At 46.0% G+C, this 17,718-nt stretch overlaps 1 long non-coding RNA gene across 2 annotated transcripts; it reads right to left on the reverse strand.

Annotated features, from left to right (window-relative positions):
• Window positions 1-451: 451 nt before the first annotated feature.
• LOC140688639 (uncharacterized) lies at window positions 452-14,280 on the reverse strand. Of its 2 annotated transcripts, XR_012063346.1 has the most exons (6): window positions 14,193-14,280; window positions 12,976-13,147; window positions 6,933-7,094; window positions 6,251-6,319; window positions 3,998-4,262; window positions 452-653 (listed from the first exon to the last, which is right to left on the reverse strand). It is a non-coding gene; the product is annotated as an uncharacterized lncRNA (long non-coding RNA). The 2 variants fall into 2 exon arrangements; XR_012063347.1 differs by lacking the exon at window positions 6,251-6,319.
• Window positions 14,281-17,718: the final 3,438 nt, after the last annotated feature.

Here is a 17,718-nt window from a genome sequence, read left to right on the forward strand (position 1 = left end):
CTGTAAGTCTGAATATCCACATCGTAGAAATGAAAAATTGCCCGGGTTGCAGAGGTAGCAACTTGCCTCAACGTTTGAATATTCTTTATGTATTACAGCTGCCAACTTTTCAAGGAATCCACCCACCAGCTCCACCCTGACATGCCATACAAAGGAAATGACGTTATTAAAAAGGTGGGAAGAGAAAGAGAAGTGGGGGAGGATATCTGTTTTATTCATGATCCTGATAAATTGTAACTGAGTCAGTAGCAAGTGCCACCGCAGCCCTTTGGAGACAGCGTGTGAGGCATGGACTGTCTTAGGGATCAAAGTGCTCCCAGTAGTTTGGTTTTGGTGATAAAGACTCCAACCACTTGCTCTAACGTTTAAAGGAAAGCAGAAAGAAGAACACACGTCACCAGCTGCTAACTTACTGACAGCAGCCTACTGTGACTCATCATTTTGGCAAACATATTAGAGATACTAATGTTTTATTTAGAAGTTTTGCGCAGTGTAGCAATGTGCAGAGGTCACGTTTCACAGGACTCCACCAGGGGCACATCACGTACATTTTGCAAATGTATCCAAATCAATAATGTATGACTCTCTTAATTTCAGCATCTCATAAAAATAATCAACTTCCTTATTTTTTGTTGTTGTATTGAGTCTTGGAGCTGTAAGGGGAAAAATAATGAGCTGTAGCATGTTTATTAAACTAATTCATCTATTTATATCCACTAATTGCAAAGCATTTCTAATTACGAATGTCAGTTCATAAAGGAAATTATGAATTCTTTACCACTAAACTACACGTGGAAGGGGGAAAAATATACAATGGTTTCTGGCTTTGAAGAAAGACAGTTTTTCTTTTTTTTTTTTATCCTCCTTTCTCTCTCTCTCTGAGAAAACTATAGCCCTACAAACACTAAACAATGACAGCAAAGCTTTGATCGCTACAAAGTCTAGTACGCTGCTCTGACTACATGCTCCTGTACTGAATTTTTATAAAAGTGTGTGTGTGTTTGTTGAGGGTCTGTTAGGTCAATTTCCCATGAATCTTACTTTTTTTTTTTCCCACTACTGAAGTTGAGAGAGAGAGGTGTTTTTTTCGCAGACACCAGTAACATTTTTGGTCACAACTGTCTAGGCTAGATTATATAGATATCTGAAGACACAAATAAAATATAGACAAAGGTAGAAAACAGTTCTGTTGCATAAGCTAAAACAAAATCTAGATCTCGTCTGTCCAATGGGAGAGTCATGTGTGATTATTTACATTTAGAATATAAAAATGAATATATGTATGTATATGGATGACTGAAACATGATGCTGTATACCAGAAATTGGCACAACTGTGTAAACTGACTATATTTAAATAAATAAATAAATAAATGTAAATCAAATGAAAATTTCAGTTCCTCACTCACATTAGCTACATTTTCAGCACTTACCAGCCATATGCGACTGGTGGCTGTCTTACTGGACGGCCCGATATAGAACACCTCCATCACCATAGAAATGTTATTGGACAGCCCTGGTCTAGATGTAAATCCACAGAGTAACAGACCATTATGTTTACACTGGTAATTAACATTATGAAAGGAGAGAAATAGTAAAAGGAGACAATTTAAGAATAAGAAGAGTGACTTAACAATCTGTATTTGTTGACGAAAAGGACAAGAAATGAGGGGGGAGGGTACAGCTCAAGTGGTAGAGTGCATGCTTAGCACGTATAAGGTCCTAGGTTCAATCCCCAGTATCTCCTCTAAAAATAAATAAACTTAATTACCTTCCCCCACCCCACACCACCCCCAGCCAAAATAAAATAATTAAATACTACAATAATAAATAAACAAAACAAAATACTTCTAAAAAGAACAAGAAATGCTAAAGAGACAGCAGAGTCACTAAGGAACATTATTAAATTACTATCAAGAGAAAACTAATTCGTAGTTGTGAATATATTATTCATTGTTACATCCATGACACTTACTAGAGTTGAAAACTAGATGAAACCAGTCATATAAACAGAATAGAACATTTTCAAACTTCACAAGTTAAACCAGTGGGTTAAGGAGACAGAGAAGACCACGTTGATTGTTAAAAGATGAGTTCCACAGGCTGAATCTGAATCTGAAAACTCTCGTCAGTGATGGTATGAAAGAACTTGACTGGCTAAAACAATCCCAATGATGTGATAATGAGACTGAGAAGTGAAAGGAGAACATCTGCCACCAGGAAGCTATGAAAATGAATGAGATGACATTTGGTAAGTGGGCTCCCAGCATGGGGTGCTGCAGGTCACAGGGTCTGTGTGATGTATCATGAATATTGCAAATATATTTTGAAAAGAGAGTTGCAGAGTGTAAAATTTGTCTTCTTCATTTTTGCACAACTCCTGTAAAGAAATATCTGAGATGAAGAAAACACTGCTTCCACCATCTTAGAGAAAGACATGTAACCACAAAGGCTCTTATGTGCTGGGCACCTCTTTTGTTGGGCACAAGGCTGTGTCCGTCACACCAATATGTCATCCTCACATTCTCCCTGACAGGCTCAGAAACTCCTTGACTTACCAGCACGTCACGTTCCTGGAGGCTGCTCTAAGTCCACTTATGCAAAAGTACAAATGGCTTTATTCAAGCATCACTAGCATCTTATGGTGAGTTACTTTGATTATTACCTAAACTTTCTTAAGTGCTTGTAAATAAACCTAGTGCCAGAAAAGTCACCAAGTGGAACAAGATCACTGCACCTATGAAAGGTCATAAGTTGAAGGCATGTAAATAGAGGAACTTCTCTACTATTAACCTATGTTGCCAATGAGAATGTGGAGGCTCAGAGAGATTCAGTTGCCTCAGGTCAGGCAATATGCTAGTGGAGAAGCTGGGGGGGAGCCCTGGGTTTATGTGGCAAAACCCAGTCCCATTCCATAAACCAACCCATGCAGCCTCCTACCAACCGTATCACAGGCCGGGGTGGGTGAAGACAGCACTGCTGTCTGAGGGGAAGAGCGGGAGGCTTGGTACCTGTTTTGAGCTGGGTTCCCCCAGAGGCAGCCCTTGAGGAAAGGATGTTGAGTGTTAGTGGCTTATTTGGAAAGTGATTACAGTAAGCGCCACTAGTGCAGGGGTGAAGTGGGACGGGGCGGGAAGGAAGTCCATGAGGGGAAGTTAATGAGAAGATTAATTCTGTAAGTGGGAACAAATTCCACTGGGGACCCCTGAGAAATGGTGGAGACCACTCCTCAAAGTTCTTCACCCAAAAGAGCAAGCTGAGATAGTTATTCTCCACATTTTCTCCTTTATTAGCTGAGGGCTACTCCCAGGACCATTAACTCCACAGCCCTTTCTGGACCGCCCCAGCCACAGCACCCCCAGAACAAGCCCCCAGGCAGAAAGCCGCAGGTGCTTGAAGTCAGAAGCCTTTGACGCAGAAGGGCCAGCAGAGATGGGAACAGTGAGTCCCAGGAGCATCTGGGCAGGGCACAGACTGCAGCTCTACAACCTCAGGCAAAGAAAAGCTCGAGTTACACCTCCGCTGCCACGTGCTTTATGACTTTGGGCAAATGAGGATCCCATCAAAGTTGACACACTGTATCTGGTTGACATATATCTGCTATGTCTCCGTCTAGAATGGTCCTCCATCTCCCTTTTTTTCCATAGAATTGACTGTTGGCTGGAATCAGACCAGTTGCCTTACAGGAGGCCCCACTGAGATAGGCTGGAACCTAGAACCTGGGACTCTTTACTGCTGTGCTTGCACTGGGACAAACATCTCCTCAAGTAACGGAACACAAAGAAACTATAAGGGACTAAAAATAACTGCATGTCTTGCACAGTTGGGGCGAATCATGAACCGTAAGACACCAAAGCCAAAAGCCAGCTGCCACTTCTGAGGTGCTGGGAGCAAAAGCAGGGACCTGTGTGTGATCTCTGCACACAGCACCACGAAGGGGGCGGCAGACCACCTAAACCACCCCTCTAGCCAGACCCATGGACTTGGCCCTACTCTCACCTCATTTAAGGGACCGGCATGTCCTTCTCCCCTAGGGAGTGGGCGAGGAAACCTGTTACTTGTTTTCACTCCCTGTGCTGCAGCACGCGTCCCAGTAAAGCCTCACTTGAATTCCTCACTTGGCCTCTTATCAATGTCTATTGATTAAAGAGTCCAAGAACCCAGATCGGTAACACCATTTCATGCTTTTGTCCGACTGTCTCTTCGAGTAGCATTTGACCACGGTCCTCTGTTCTCCGTATTCTCTGCAAACTAGTTGTTAGACCTAAAGACATGATTAGATTGAAGCAAAACATTTTGGCGAGAATCCCTCATAGGAGGTGACCTGTACCTCCCAAGGCATCCCATCAGAAGACTCACCCCACAGGCTTGTCCCATCATTAGTTAGGCTGAGCTCATCAGTGGGGAAGGTGGTTTACAGCGAGATGGCTCTGATGCTAAGATTATTTGTAATAAGGAATCCACACAGCTCTGTTGCTGGATTCCTATGAGAATTAAATGCTACAGTGAACGCCCCTAACACAATGCATAAATACAGCCGGGGCTCCATGAAGGAGACGTGTGACGCATCTGGAACCAGTACAGCGGGAGGAGATGAGAAAGAACAACCCTGAAAGCACGCCTGACAGCTTCACTGAAGGATATGATTTCAAACCGAGCCTTCAAAACAAACGAGGGAGAAGGGCCTCCCGGTGTGAGTTACAAAGGAGAACAAACACACAAAGTACCCGGTACAAATCGCAGGGATTGGGGAAAAGATAAAAGTCAAAGCAGGAAAGCTGTGATGAGGAAAGGCTGTGGGAGGATTTAGGGGTCCGTTTAGTACTTTGGGTTTTATTTTGTGGATAATAGGAAGCCATCGAAGGTGACGTTTTGTTTTCAGAATCATTTGACTTGTGTTTCAAGAGTATAATGATACCCGGGATCTTTTGCTCACCCTTCTAGACCCACCCTCCCCTTCCTCTATCTAGTTCTCTGCCCCCCATCCCACTGCCGACCCGAGGCCACTCTGGAAGGACCACATCAACACACTTTCCACTTTCTTGGTCTCTGGCTTCTATGTGATTTGGACCAGCGAGGAGCCCCAGCAGTAGCAGGTTCAGGGTCCCTCCTGATGGCTTTTCCACCCAGGGAAAAGGCTCCTCTGCAGGTGCGCTCTCTACACAGCCCCTCATTCCAGATTACAGGAAAGATCCCTCCCTTTCAGGCTCAGGACAAAAGAACGGCTCCAGGCAGTAGCACAGGGAACTCCAGTGTCCCAGCTTGGGTCCTCCCCACACCCTGCCCCCCACCCCTTGTGCACAGTCCATTTGTTAAGCTCTCCTTGGACCCTCTTATTTGAGTTGCCTTGTTTCCTGCTGCGTATATTAATACAGGTACTCCCCGATTTTCAAAAGATTCCCTTACCCCACTTTACTTTCATGAAAGGCCTACATTAGTGCCTGCTTTCTAACTGAAAGCAATCCAGAAAGGATTTTCACTTTTACAAAAAAAAAAAAGCGAAAGACAAAATTAGCGTTCAGCTTTTTTTTTTTTTTTTTTTTTTTTTTTGCAGTGAGCGAGAGAGAGCGGCCCCACCAAGCTCTTTCCCTGAGAACCACACTCAGCACCTCAGCACCTCAGCACCCAGCGGCCACAGCGCTGAGCTGTGTCTGTGAGCATCTGCGCTTTGTCTCCACTTTGTGCCTCTGGTACAAAACGTGCCCGACGGTAACTGCTGCTTCTTCGCTCTATGCCGTTTTAGTTTATGAAAGTTTTCATGGGAATGCTCTCTTTTCAGATAGCAGGAGAAACCTACAGTGCACAACAAAATTACTCCAAGAAATAGAGCCTCAAAATAAGACTCTGGGATTGATTTGCTTATCTACTGGAGGATCTTAGACGACTGGAGCTTGGACATCCCACCAGGAAAGAACTGTCCATAGAATGTGTGACTGAGGAAGGAAATGCTGATGACCAAACGACGCTGTGGCCAGTTACAGGTGTGGGGACAGGTTCAGCTACCATTTGTGTCCCTTGATTATCTTGTTTTCCTTTTTCTCCCCTGCTGCTTTATATGAAAACCCCAGTAATCGCTAATGTTTTAGTTCCAGACACGGGTATGACTGAATTAACATCACCTGATGGGACTCCGTGTATCCCATGGGAGGGAGACATCAACTTCTTTCACAGACACAAGTGGATGGTAAGGGGCCCAGGGAATGAGGGTACCAGCTATCTTGTCTACCACCCTAGACCCAGCAGGCTTTTTACCATGAATTGTATCGGTTGACTCCTTCACTTCCTGGGCTGTGGCTGGATTCTGGCACAATCTGAGCCAATCTGATGAAGGGACAAGAGTGAGGGGAGGGCATTTTCTCCTCTGCTTCATCCTGGAGGTTGGCTCTGGCTGGCTGCCTCCCATGACCAAATGGCATGGGTCCTGTCATGGCAGGTGTTATGGCCTTAACTGTGTCCCCCTGCAAATTCATCTGTAGAAGCCCTGACCCCCAGTGCAACTGTATTTGGAATAAGGAAGAAATTAAGGTTCAATGAGGGTAGGATTTCCGTTCTTAAGGAAGAGACAAGAGAGTTGGCTCTCTCTCCGTCACGTGAGAGCACAGCAAGAAGGCTGCCACCTGCAAGCAGGAAGAGAGCCTTTATACCAGAAACCAGATCACCTGGCAGCTTGATCTCAGGCTTTCCAGCCTCCAGAACGTGAGAAAATAAGTTTCTCTTGTTTCAGTCACCCGGTCTGCAGTGCTTTGTTACGGCGGCCGGAGCCGACCAAGGCAGCGGGCTCTCCCTAGACCCCTCTGGTCTCAGGCTTTTGTAAGAACTCCCTGACCTGCCACTTCAGACTCTGCGTGGTCAACAGCCCCACTGGTCCTTCTCATCTCTCTCACCTGCACACACTTGTATTCCCAGCCCTTCTACTCACCCTCACTTTACTTACTCTGTTTGAAGCAGGCCACCTTTCTCCCGCTGGGTCTTGACCAATGATCGTAACAGCTCTAGAGTCCATGCAAACGACGAAGCGGAGAAAGTGAGAAATTCGAGGCAGGGGTTTCTGCTTCAAGGTCCTTTCTCTTTTAACAGGTGTTTTCTCAGCACCTGTCTTGTGCCAGGTAGTAAAGAAGAGAGACCAAGAACCTGCCCTCAGCAACACCCCAGTGTGGGAGACAAACGATAAGCAAGTAACCAAACACATGAGAGAGTTTCATGCTGGAACCTGAGCTACTGAGGAAGTGCACCAGGTGCTGAGATGGAGAACAGGTGGGCTGAACCTGCGTTAGATGAGCATCAAGTCCTTGGAGGAGATGACAGAAAGGCTAGTGAGAAGCTGGAATCCATAGTATGGGTTAATGATTAAATGCAGAAAATTAAGGAGGAAGAGGAATGGAAGACAATCGCAAGATTTCTACCTGACTCACTAGGGGAAAGCAGCACCATGTCCAGCAGATACAAAATAGATCACACACTTTGGCAGGGGTTGGAAAATGGCAAATTCATCCTACCCCTCTTTTTGTAAACTAAATGTTGTTGAAATGAAGACACACTCGTTCATCTACCTACTGTCTTTGTCTGAGCTCAGCCTACAAGAGCAGGGTTGTATAATTTCAACAGAGACTTTGTAGCTTGCAAAACTGAAAATGCTTATAGCTCTTTACAGAAAAAGTTTACTGATCCCTTCCCCCTGGCTGTTGACATAGCATCATGATATAGGGAACTGAGGACCCGGCGGAGGGGCAGGGGTGGGCGGTCCATTTCCTCTAGGAATTTTTTTCACAGCTAGAGTGATTATCTGCCCAACTAACCCTTCCTATCCTTGAGTGGGTTGGAGGAAAATTCACACGCAATTAATCAGTACATGGAGTCTGGGGTGACCGTACTTTCATGCCCCTTGAATAAACATGTCCAGGAACAGTTGTAGAAATGCCTAAGTCAGAGGTGAAGAAACAAGCAGAAAAGAAAGCTCCACCCCCTGGCCTTGGGCCGAACTTGGAGAGAATTTGTGCATGACCCAGCAACTTTGGGTTCTCTGCTTGCTGCATATTTCTCACAACCCCTCCCTTCTTTCTATGCTGTCCTGTTGACTCTAACTGCTAATAACACCTAATCCACCAGAAAACATCTACATCAGAGAAAATGATCGGGATCAGAGAATCCTCCCCTGCCTCCCACCTGGCGGCCTCTGAGGAAGGCTGTACCACTGTCTGCAAGTTAAGACTCGCTTAGAGCCTTACCTCCAGAGAAGGAGCCAGTGTTATCCTCACAAGGGTCACAGTTGCAGGCAAATCTCTTGATATGCTGTGTCATCTACAAAGTAACTGGTTGCAGAGCTGAATTCACATTAACCCCAAGGCCAGCTGATATGTGAAATAATACACAGTACTTCATTTCACAATAAGACTGTGTCCACAAGATTATCCCCATCCCTGTTTTAGGATTTGAATCTAATGAACAGCACAGGCTGATCCGCCATCATTTGCTTTACCCCCTCTTCGTGTTACCACTTGTTTGTATCTGTCCTTCTGTGTTACTATTTTTGGCCATGCCTTTAGCCACAGGATTGAGTCTGAGAACAGGCAAATATGGACTCAAGAAAGATAGATGAGGGTTTAAATTTATTCTCCCAGGATTAAGAGCAAAACAACCTTCTGTTCAAAGAGCACTCAAAGCTGGTTAGCTGACTGCCAATTTTGAGCAATTCCCCAAAACACGACAGATTTACAGGATCCTAGTCATCATGTTCCCTGTTAATGTAAACTCTCCTTGGGATGATGGTAAATTTGTACATTTTAGAGCCAAGCAGCTGTGAGATTGGTGATCATGTGACAGCTCACTGGATTTGGGTATTAAATGATCTGAGTGTGACTGTGAGCTGTGGTCCTTGCTCTCTGTCCCCTCTGGACAAGTCTAGCATGTTGTTTCCTATGTGGAAAAAGAAAGGATTGTCCTGATTCCACGAAGTACTATGAAAATGAATAAAGGAAAATTTCGTTTAAAATGGAGTCGGGAAGCCCTGATGCGGGTGGGTTCAGGGAGGTCCCACTCGTCCCAGCTGACTTGGCTTACAACAGCAGGAAGAAGAAAGATTTTCTCCTCACTCGGCAACAGCCCAGCCAATGAGAAACCACTGCAATACAGCCAATGAGAAGCCATCACCACCCCGAACTCTCTTTCTCTTCCAATGAATTTTATTCAAGACTCCACTCCCAACTTCCTCCTTTCCTCTGTAAATAAAGTATGAAAAAATAAGTGAAAACAAAAGGGTAGTTGTGCTAATAAGAAAAAATTGCTCCCAACTCAGTAACAACAACAACAAAAAAAAACCCAATGAATCCAATCAAACAATGGGCAGACAACCTAAACAGACATTTCTCCAGACATACAGACGGCCAACAGGCACATGAAAAGATGCTCAATATTGCTAATCTTCAAAGAAATGCAAATGAAAACCACAATGAGTAATCATCTCACACCAGTCAGAATGAACATCATTAAAAAGTCTACAAATGATAAATGCTGAAGAGGCGGTAGAGAAAAGGGAACCCTCCTCCTACACTGTTGATGGAAATGCAATTTGGTGCAACCACTATGGAGAACAGTACGGAGATTTCTTAAAAAAACTAAAAATAGATTTACCTTACAATCCAGCAACCCCATTCCTAGGCATATATCCAGGAAAGACGAAAACTCTAATTCAAAATGATACATGCACTCCAATGTTCATAGCAGCACTATGGATAATAGCCAAGACAGGGAAGCAACCTAAATGTCCCTTGACAGATGACTGGATAAAGAAGATGTGGTTGTGTGTGTGTGTGTGTGTGTGTACACAATGGAATACCACTCATCCATAAAAGAATGAAACAAAGCAACATGGACAGACCTAGATGTTATCATACTAAGAGAAGTAAGTCAGAGAAAAATAAATATTACATGGTATCACTTGTATGTGGAATCTTAAAAAATGACACAAATGAACTTACTTACAAAGCAAAAACAGACTTACAGGCATAGAAAACAGACTTATGGTTACCAAAGGTGAAAAGGTGGGGGTAAGAAATTAGGAGTTTGGGATTAGCAGATATAAATTACTATATACAAAATACATAAACAACAAGATCCTACTGTAAAGCACAGGGAACTATATTCAATAGCTTGTAATAACCTATAATTAAAAATAATATGTATGTATAACTGAATCACTATGCTGCTTACCAGAAACTAACACAACATTGCGAACCAACTATACTTCAATTTAAAGAAAGAAAGGAAAAGAAAGAAAAATTTGCTCCTCTGCTTTGTTCTCTGGACTTGCCCATAGTTCACCAGAGTTTGCGTGTCCCAAATTTCAATTCCTCTGCTATCACCAAATAACCCCAACATTTCTGGCTAAACCACGTTCCTTTTTGTTTTAAAGGCTTACAGTACCTTTCAGCACTAAACGTTTGTGAATCTCTATCCGCTCTAGTTTAATGCCTTGCTTTATAGATGCAAAAACTGATGCACACAAAGGGAAACTCTAAGACAGCTACTTAGTGGTACAGCTGAGTTTGGAATCAGAGTCTTTCATATGTTGTTTTAAATTAACTCTGTGGTGGGGAGGTGGGGCGAGGTGGGCGTGTGTTCTGAAGAGCTCAGAATCAGAAGAATACAATACCCCCGGCCCTGGGCCTAACTCCATGTGAACTTCTGCATCTTTCTGTTTTTAGAATTTCTGTTCTCAACGAAAGGGACCATAAAGATTGTGCAGTGATCCCCTACTCAGTTTGAACTTACGAGACTCCCGCATTGGAGCACCAGAGCTGGGGGCAGGTCTCAGGCCCTAGGACATCTGAGGGCTTCAACAATGGTGTGGTTTGTTTTGATTTTCAAACCCAGTGGTATTTCTCAAATTTTCTTAGCAATGAAGGACTTAGAAAAAAAAAAAACTAGCGATTAACTGTTGTTTGTTGTTTTTTTCCTAATTAAAAATCATTTCCTAGGAGTCACTGACTGCTTCACATAGGACTTTATTGTGGCATTATTTTAATTCTACTGTAGAAATAAGGATTATACCAATTTCCTTTACCTCAGAAGTCTTGAGATGGAAAATTCTGCTTGTGGAAGTACATATTTTTTGGATAACTTTAAAATAAAATTGTACTTCTAAGTAGCACTGATCTCCATCACAGGAGGCCTTTCGTCAAGAACATAATCACTTAGTGAATTTGTTGTTTTGAAATGGAAGTATGCTTTTACAGACTTTATTCAATGACAAAGGAAATCCTGTGACCAAACAACGTGAACCCAGCCTATTTGTTCATGATACTGTGTTTGGCGCTGTCATAATCAAAATCAAAAGGTCACTGCCCTGGAAATAAATTCAATTTTCAATAAAAGATTAAGTAAACACATAACAACACATTCAAGACTGGAAGGCTATCTATTTAAAGATGTGTTTTAGAAATATATATATATCGTATAATTTAAAATATTCATTATTAATTTAAAAAAACAGGTTACAAGCTATTTGCACCCTATGATCCCCATTCGTAAATCTGTGTGTATAAAATCCTAAAAATGAATTACATAGACATTTCAAGTCAATTCTGAGCAAAATGCTTTGTTGAAAAATTGTTTTAACATGAGGCTGGGGTTTTTTTTTCTTTATCTGGAAAAATTCATTCCTATCACACCCCTTCCCCATTTCACGTCCACCGCCTCTGCAAAAGCCACCAGTTTCCTCATCAGAGCTGATATGAATTTAAAATGGTACCATTCCATTTCACTTAAAAGTTTCATGGTTCAATTACAGCAAGAAAATCTGGGAGACTGAAACAGATTCGTCTCTGGTTTGTTTTTCCACTTAATGAGGAAGTACGCTGTTCTGATACTATAAAAATGATTCAATATGAATCAATTCTCAAAATGCCGTAAATCACAGATATTGCAACTTCAAAGCCAAAGTTACTTCTTTGTATAACCGGAAAAGAGGAAACCTACACACACCATTTCCCAATCCCTGGCCCCCGGGGCTGTTTTTTACTGGAGGACCATAATTGCTTGCTTGGATTACAGAGAATGACGCTGCTGGGATATCCCGTCCTACCTAGGAAAGCCAGCCATCAGCCTATGGCAAGGAAAAGAAATAAAAAGTCCAAGAGGTGGCCTCTTCTTTGTGTTGCTGCCAACAGATGCTTTGGGACAGGCCCAGATTTCTTGTGTCCAATCCAATCTGGGTCCAGGGAGGCGGGTAGGGTGAAGAGTGACACTGAACTGCATCATAGTAAGTCCCTGTCCTGATACTGTGGCAGACACAGAGGAGTGCTGGCCTGTCTCTGTCCAGCTCTCCTCTCCTGGGACCCTCTTCCAATAACCTGGCTGCTGGGAGTGGTGGCTGCCAACGGCTCACACTGACCCGCCTTCTCCATGCCCTCTGCTGACCAGAGCCAAGTCCAGAAGTTAGGTCTCTTCTTCTCTCCCACCAGGGCCAGTGGCCCCTGTCTGACATGGGCTACAAAAATATAGCCCCTGACCTCAAGGAAGGACCACTCTGCAGTGGGATTCTAGGCTCCAGAGCCCAGCCCCCACCCTACTGCACGCTGTGGATGGGGCCAGGCCAGACTTTGCCATGGGTCACATCCTTCCGAGCTCCATCCCTCCCCTCCCTACTTCCCTCAGTCTCTGAGAGCTTCCTGGCAGAGCTGACCCTCAGCAGATCACAGAAACCCCAGTCTCCCCAAGCTCTGCTTCTGGGGAGCCTGTCCTTAGACAGATACTTTGGCTTGAGGAGAAATTATTTTATTTCTGCAACACATTTCTGGATTCATGTTGTAGATGATCAGCAGGGACACAGCCCTACCATGATGGGGGCTTCTGCCTGACTCTGCAGGCTGGCAGGCATTGTATCTGGATTGCACTGTATCTGAGAATTAATGTGTATCTTTGTATCTGTGTGTCTGAGCATCCCTGTGTCTCAGGAGAGCTGTGCATGGCTCACTAATTACCTGCTGATGGTGAAGACAAATCGCCCTTCTGTCTTGCAGACGTGGAAGCACCTGGTGTTGGAAGGCCAAAGGCCAAAGCCCCCATCATGTTACCAGTCTTAAATGAGCAACTCCAATTGCTGTGTCTCCGCCAATTCCTACAGCAGGACTGGCTCCTAGGGCAGAAGTACCCCTGAGAAAGGACCAAGAGTTCTTATGGGAAAGGTGGATAAAGATTCTGCGTATTGTGGACTATGCCTCCAACACCATGGACAATCTGAATTCCACTCATTTCTTTATGTATTCCTCCTAAAAAGCACTTCCTCCTTCTCACAGCTTCTCTAAAGCCTACGCCCCCTCCAAGGCCCTACTGAGACAGGAGGGTAGTGGGCAGGGCACACAGCCGTTAGAATGGCACAGCCGCTGAGGACAGGACAAATAGTGGTTAGGACCAAGATAGAGGAGGATTCAGCTTCCAGCAGAACTTGAGCCTCATTACACACTCACTGTAATACATTAGCTGCTAAGTGACACACCCACAGGCGCCAGGACAGTTCCCAGGTGGACCACAGATGGCCAAAAAGTGAGTGGAGCCCAATTTCTGGAAATCCCCACCCCTCCCCCAAAATAGTTGGAATAATCCTCGCACTTGTTAGCATATGAAATTACCCAGCCCCAAACCCCACCGACCCCGCTCCCGGGGTCCCTCTCACTTCGGAGGCTGACGGCGTTCTGTCTAGGAGTATGTACCTCTCTAAACTCGCTTTCGCACTGCGATGGCTCGCTCTTGAGTTCCTGCCTGCCTGAAGCCAAAGACCCTCACTTGGTGGGGTGTGTCCCAGGGGCTCACCCGAGGCCTGGAACATGACCATCCTCTTGTGCCCCATTTTCCTGCTACACTACCCATGTCCTCCGAGCTCTGCGTCACCCCAACACTTCTGGCCGGCGGCCCGTCCTCCCTCCTATGTGTATACACAACTAGACTGTTCTTTCAGCGCCCCACAGGACCATGCACTGTCCTTCATATCTTTATGTGTATGTCCCTTCTCTCCAACTTATTTGAAAAGTCCCAGCTCAGAGGAAAGTCAGAGGCTAAGGGCTAGGCCTTGCACAGAATCTCCCTGTTGGCCTGCGCCTCAGAGGCTACAAGGCCTGTACTCATCCAGCTTCAACACAGAAGAGCCCCAAGTCAGCGACAGAGACTGAGGACAGAACGGTTTAGTGGGTGGGGAGCTTACCTGTCAAGCAAGATCCCGGAGCGACTCCCCACTGCCTGCGGAGGACCTCAGGGCAGGCTCTGCTCCCCGGGGGCAGGGGGCGGTTAGCAGTTATAGGGGGAAATGATGTCAGGATGGCTCACTGGTTACCAGGGAAACCAGCAGAAGGACACACCCCTCACCGCCCCTTTGATGAGAACAAGCACCGGCTGGGACCTGAGGGGCACGTGTGGAGGAAGGCCAGGCAGGTGAGAGCTGTAGGTGAAGCAGGCACTGGTCCAGCAGGGGATGTGCAGAAGGCAAGAGCACAGCCACCTTGGGTGGCCTGGCCCTACACTCCCTAAATGATACGCACATTGCAGATGCTAAGTGAATATTTATTAATGATGTTGACTCTATATTCATTGCTGAGCTGGCAAAATGATACGTCTTCGTGTGGATAACAGGGGTCTGGGAGGTCTGCTAATTAAGATCTTTTCCTGCCCTGTGAGGTTACCCCATGATTGCAGGGACTAAAGAGGAGTTCGTGTTCTGTTGGCAGCAGAGATATTAAATTTAAGTCCAAAGAGGGCTCAGTTCTTAACAAGTAGTCCCCTGCCCTGCCTTTGGGTGCAAGAGAGAGTAATCTGGTTTGACAGCCTTTACCCACAAGAGATACAAGAGGGAAATTTGTGCCCCCAAAACAGGGCTGTTTGGGGTTGGGGGCTGGGAGAAGAGAGAGACGCATGTTTGTAAGGAGAGATCATCCTCTTCCATTCACAGCCTCTTTTGGACTGGCATCTGTCTCAAACCTGTGGCCTAAGTTCAAGAAGAGGGATGTGTTTTTAAGTTTTGTGTAACTGAGAGATGATGATAGTAGTACTTCATTCCCCAGCTGGATGTTCTCTGAGCTACCAGAATGGCCAGCTGCCCCCAGTGCCAGGAGAGCCCGGGGGACACGAGTACAGTACAGAGGACTCCCCCGGGACCCCCCGGATACTCGAGATGATGTCTGCCTGTGCCCTTGGCCTCTGGAGCCAGGGCCACAGAGGACAGCCTGGGGCCAGGGTGGGTTCACAGGGGCCTGCCTGCTTCAGATGAAGGCTGCACAGAACTACTGACTCAAGGCCAGGTCCCTGGAGAGACGCCCGTTACCTAGAAAGGCTCCTTGGGACTGAGCCCCTGATCAGCTGGACTGCGGGGCCCCCCATCCGCCACCCCCAAGTCTGCAGACAAGCTGTTACAGCAGTGATGACGAACAACAGAAAGCAAGCAGCGTCCTCCCCGCCCCGGACGCGGGCTGTCCCGCCACATCCACCAGCACCGTCCTGCCCCTCCCGTCGCCCGAGGAGCAGGCGTGCGGAGGGCAGGGGCCGGTGGTGCGGCGCGCTCAGTAGAATATGAGGTTAGAGCTGGTAAAAGGGTGATTAAAACATAATAACCTGACTGGCTGCATAAATTTCAGAGTCCAGTGCAAAATGAAAACGTGAAGCTCCTTGTTCAAAAAGCGAGAAAAATCACCCTTAAAGGCACTAAAATCTAAAGCTCCCTTTCATCCATGGTCTCTCAACTTCTCACGGAGTTTTTTTACTGCTATTTAATGTCACTCTTCCTCAAGAACAGGGACCCCCCCCACAGGCCCCAGGGGCCAGAACGGGGTGCAGGCTGCACTTGGACCTAACGGCTCCCAGGCTCCCCTTCCCAGGCTCGCTGGACCCCGAGGGTCCTGCAGCCTCAGTGCTGGGCTCACCTGGTGTCTGTCTCTGAAGGGGTGACGCTGCCAAGGGCCTCCGGCAACCGCGCCCCACGGGGAGGCCCTGGGCTGTGTGACTCCCGCAGCTCCCCACAGAGGGCTGTACTTATGTGGGGCCTGGGGCTTCGGTCAGTAGCGGAGGTGGCATAAGGCTTTCTTCGTTGGACTGAAGCCCCACGCCCCTGGGTGCATTGCCCCATCAGACTTATAAGCACAAATCAAAGATGATGCCATTCCTAGGAATTTCAAGATTCCTAGGAATTTCAAGTGCAGTGCTGCACTGCAACCCCGGGGCTCGCCCTGCTGAGAGTGGCCACGGCCCAGGGTGCAGCCTGGACAGCCTCTGAAAGGAGACTGTGTTGGTACCAAAACTGATGGAAAAGGCACTGACTGGGCCTGAGATGCTGTTGACAGAACCTGTCATCCAGCAGGAAATGCTGGCTGAAGAGGGCACTGCGGGTAGCAGTTTGGGGCTGGCTGGTGGGACTCCTCAGTCAAACCAGTAACTCGTAGGTTGCCCCACAGCAGATTCGAACGGGCAGGAATCGGATTCTTTCTTCCCTCATCACCTTTTCCACTTTGCTGCCAAGCTCTGCTGTTTTCTTTTGATCTATCTCTGTAGTTCTTTGTGCCTTGCTCCCCACAAACCACCGTGTCCCATTGCACATGCTGGATGAGACCAGCTTCAAGCAGGCCACCTGGTACCTGACCACCCCTGAGCCAGCGCACGAGCCACTGCCCTTGGACCTGGGCCTTAGTGGGGAGCTCACTCCTGCCCCTCCCCTTACTAGACTTTTCACCTCAGGCAGCTTACTTAGCTCTTTCTTGGCTCGTGTTCCTTATCGTACAGTTATTTGAGCCCTAAATAAGGCAGTGTGTATAAACTGAACGGCACCCTCCCCCTCATCTCAGCAGGCCGGACTCCCCCTCTGCCAGGAGGTAAGCAACGGTCGTTCTACAGTTTAGTATTGTTCAGGAATTTTCCTCAAGTGCAGATTGCCTGGACCTAACAGATGGTTTCTCCAGCAGTGCTGCCTACAGAGATTTGGTCTCATCCCTCTTATACGGGAATATAGTGTTTACCCATCACGGAGGCTTTGGGCTGGGGCCCAGAAGTGCTGGAACTGGCCAGAGAAGGACCTTAAAAGGGCAAGAATGGAGAAGCCCAGGAGATAGATAAAATGAGAATTGCAACCCATGAAACGCTTTAATAATGTCCAGGGAGACAAGGCACTATTACCTTGCAGAAAGATGCATGTAATATAAAACTCTGAGTGCAACACAAGAAGGGTTTTCTCTTTTTGCTTGTTAGAGTATTCCATAGAAAATGTTGCTCAAAGGACACTCTTAATGTAGTCAAGCATGTACACTATAGACAGTCAGTGTTAGAATACAGGGCATTTCAACACGTGTTTGGAGTCACAGATAGGTATGACCAGAAAAACTAAAGTCAGTAAATCAATGCTTTTTTATGAGTGTAAAGGAGCCTTGTAAAGGAGCCTCATAAAATACCACTACTCAAGGCCATTACTCCATGGATGTGGCACTAATTTAGGGTGAGTGAGGACAGGTAACTTGCCCAACCCAGGTGATGACAGAAGCAACTATAACCAAGTCTGCAGCCTCAAAGACAGTGCTTGTCCGTTAACCTAAAGAGGTGAATCCATGTGGACAATAAATTGGCATAGAATGGCCGAATTTACACATAAATTTCATGTATATCTCTTAGAGTTGTGACTGTGTTAAACATTATATACACACAGTCTTCCCATGTTTCCTTTCCTATTTGTTTTACATCACATATATCGATTGCAA

Source organism: Vicugna pacos, chromosome 23 (genome assembly GCF_048564905.1).
Source record: "Vicugna pacos chromosome 23, VicPac4, whole genome shotgun sequence".
Taxonomy (NCBI): domain Eukaryota; kingdom Metazoa; phylum Chordata; class Mammalia; order Artiodactyla; family Camelidae; genus Vicugna; species Vicugna pacos.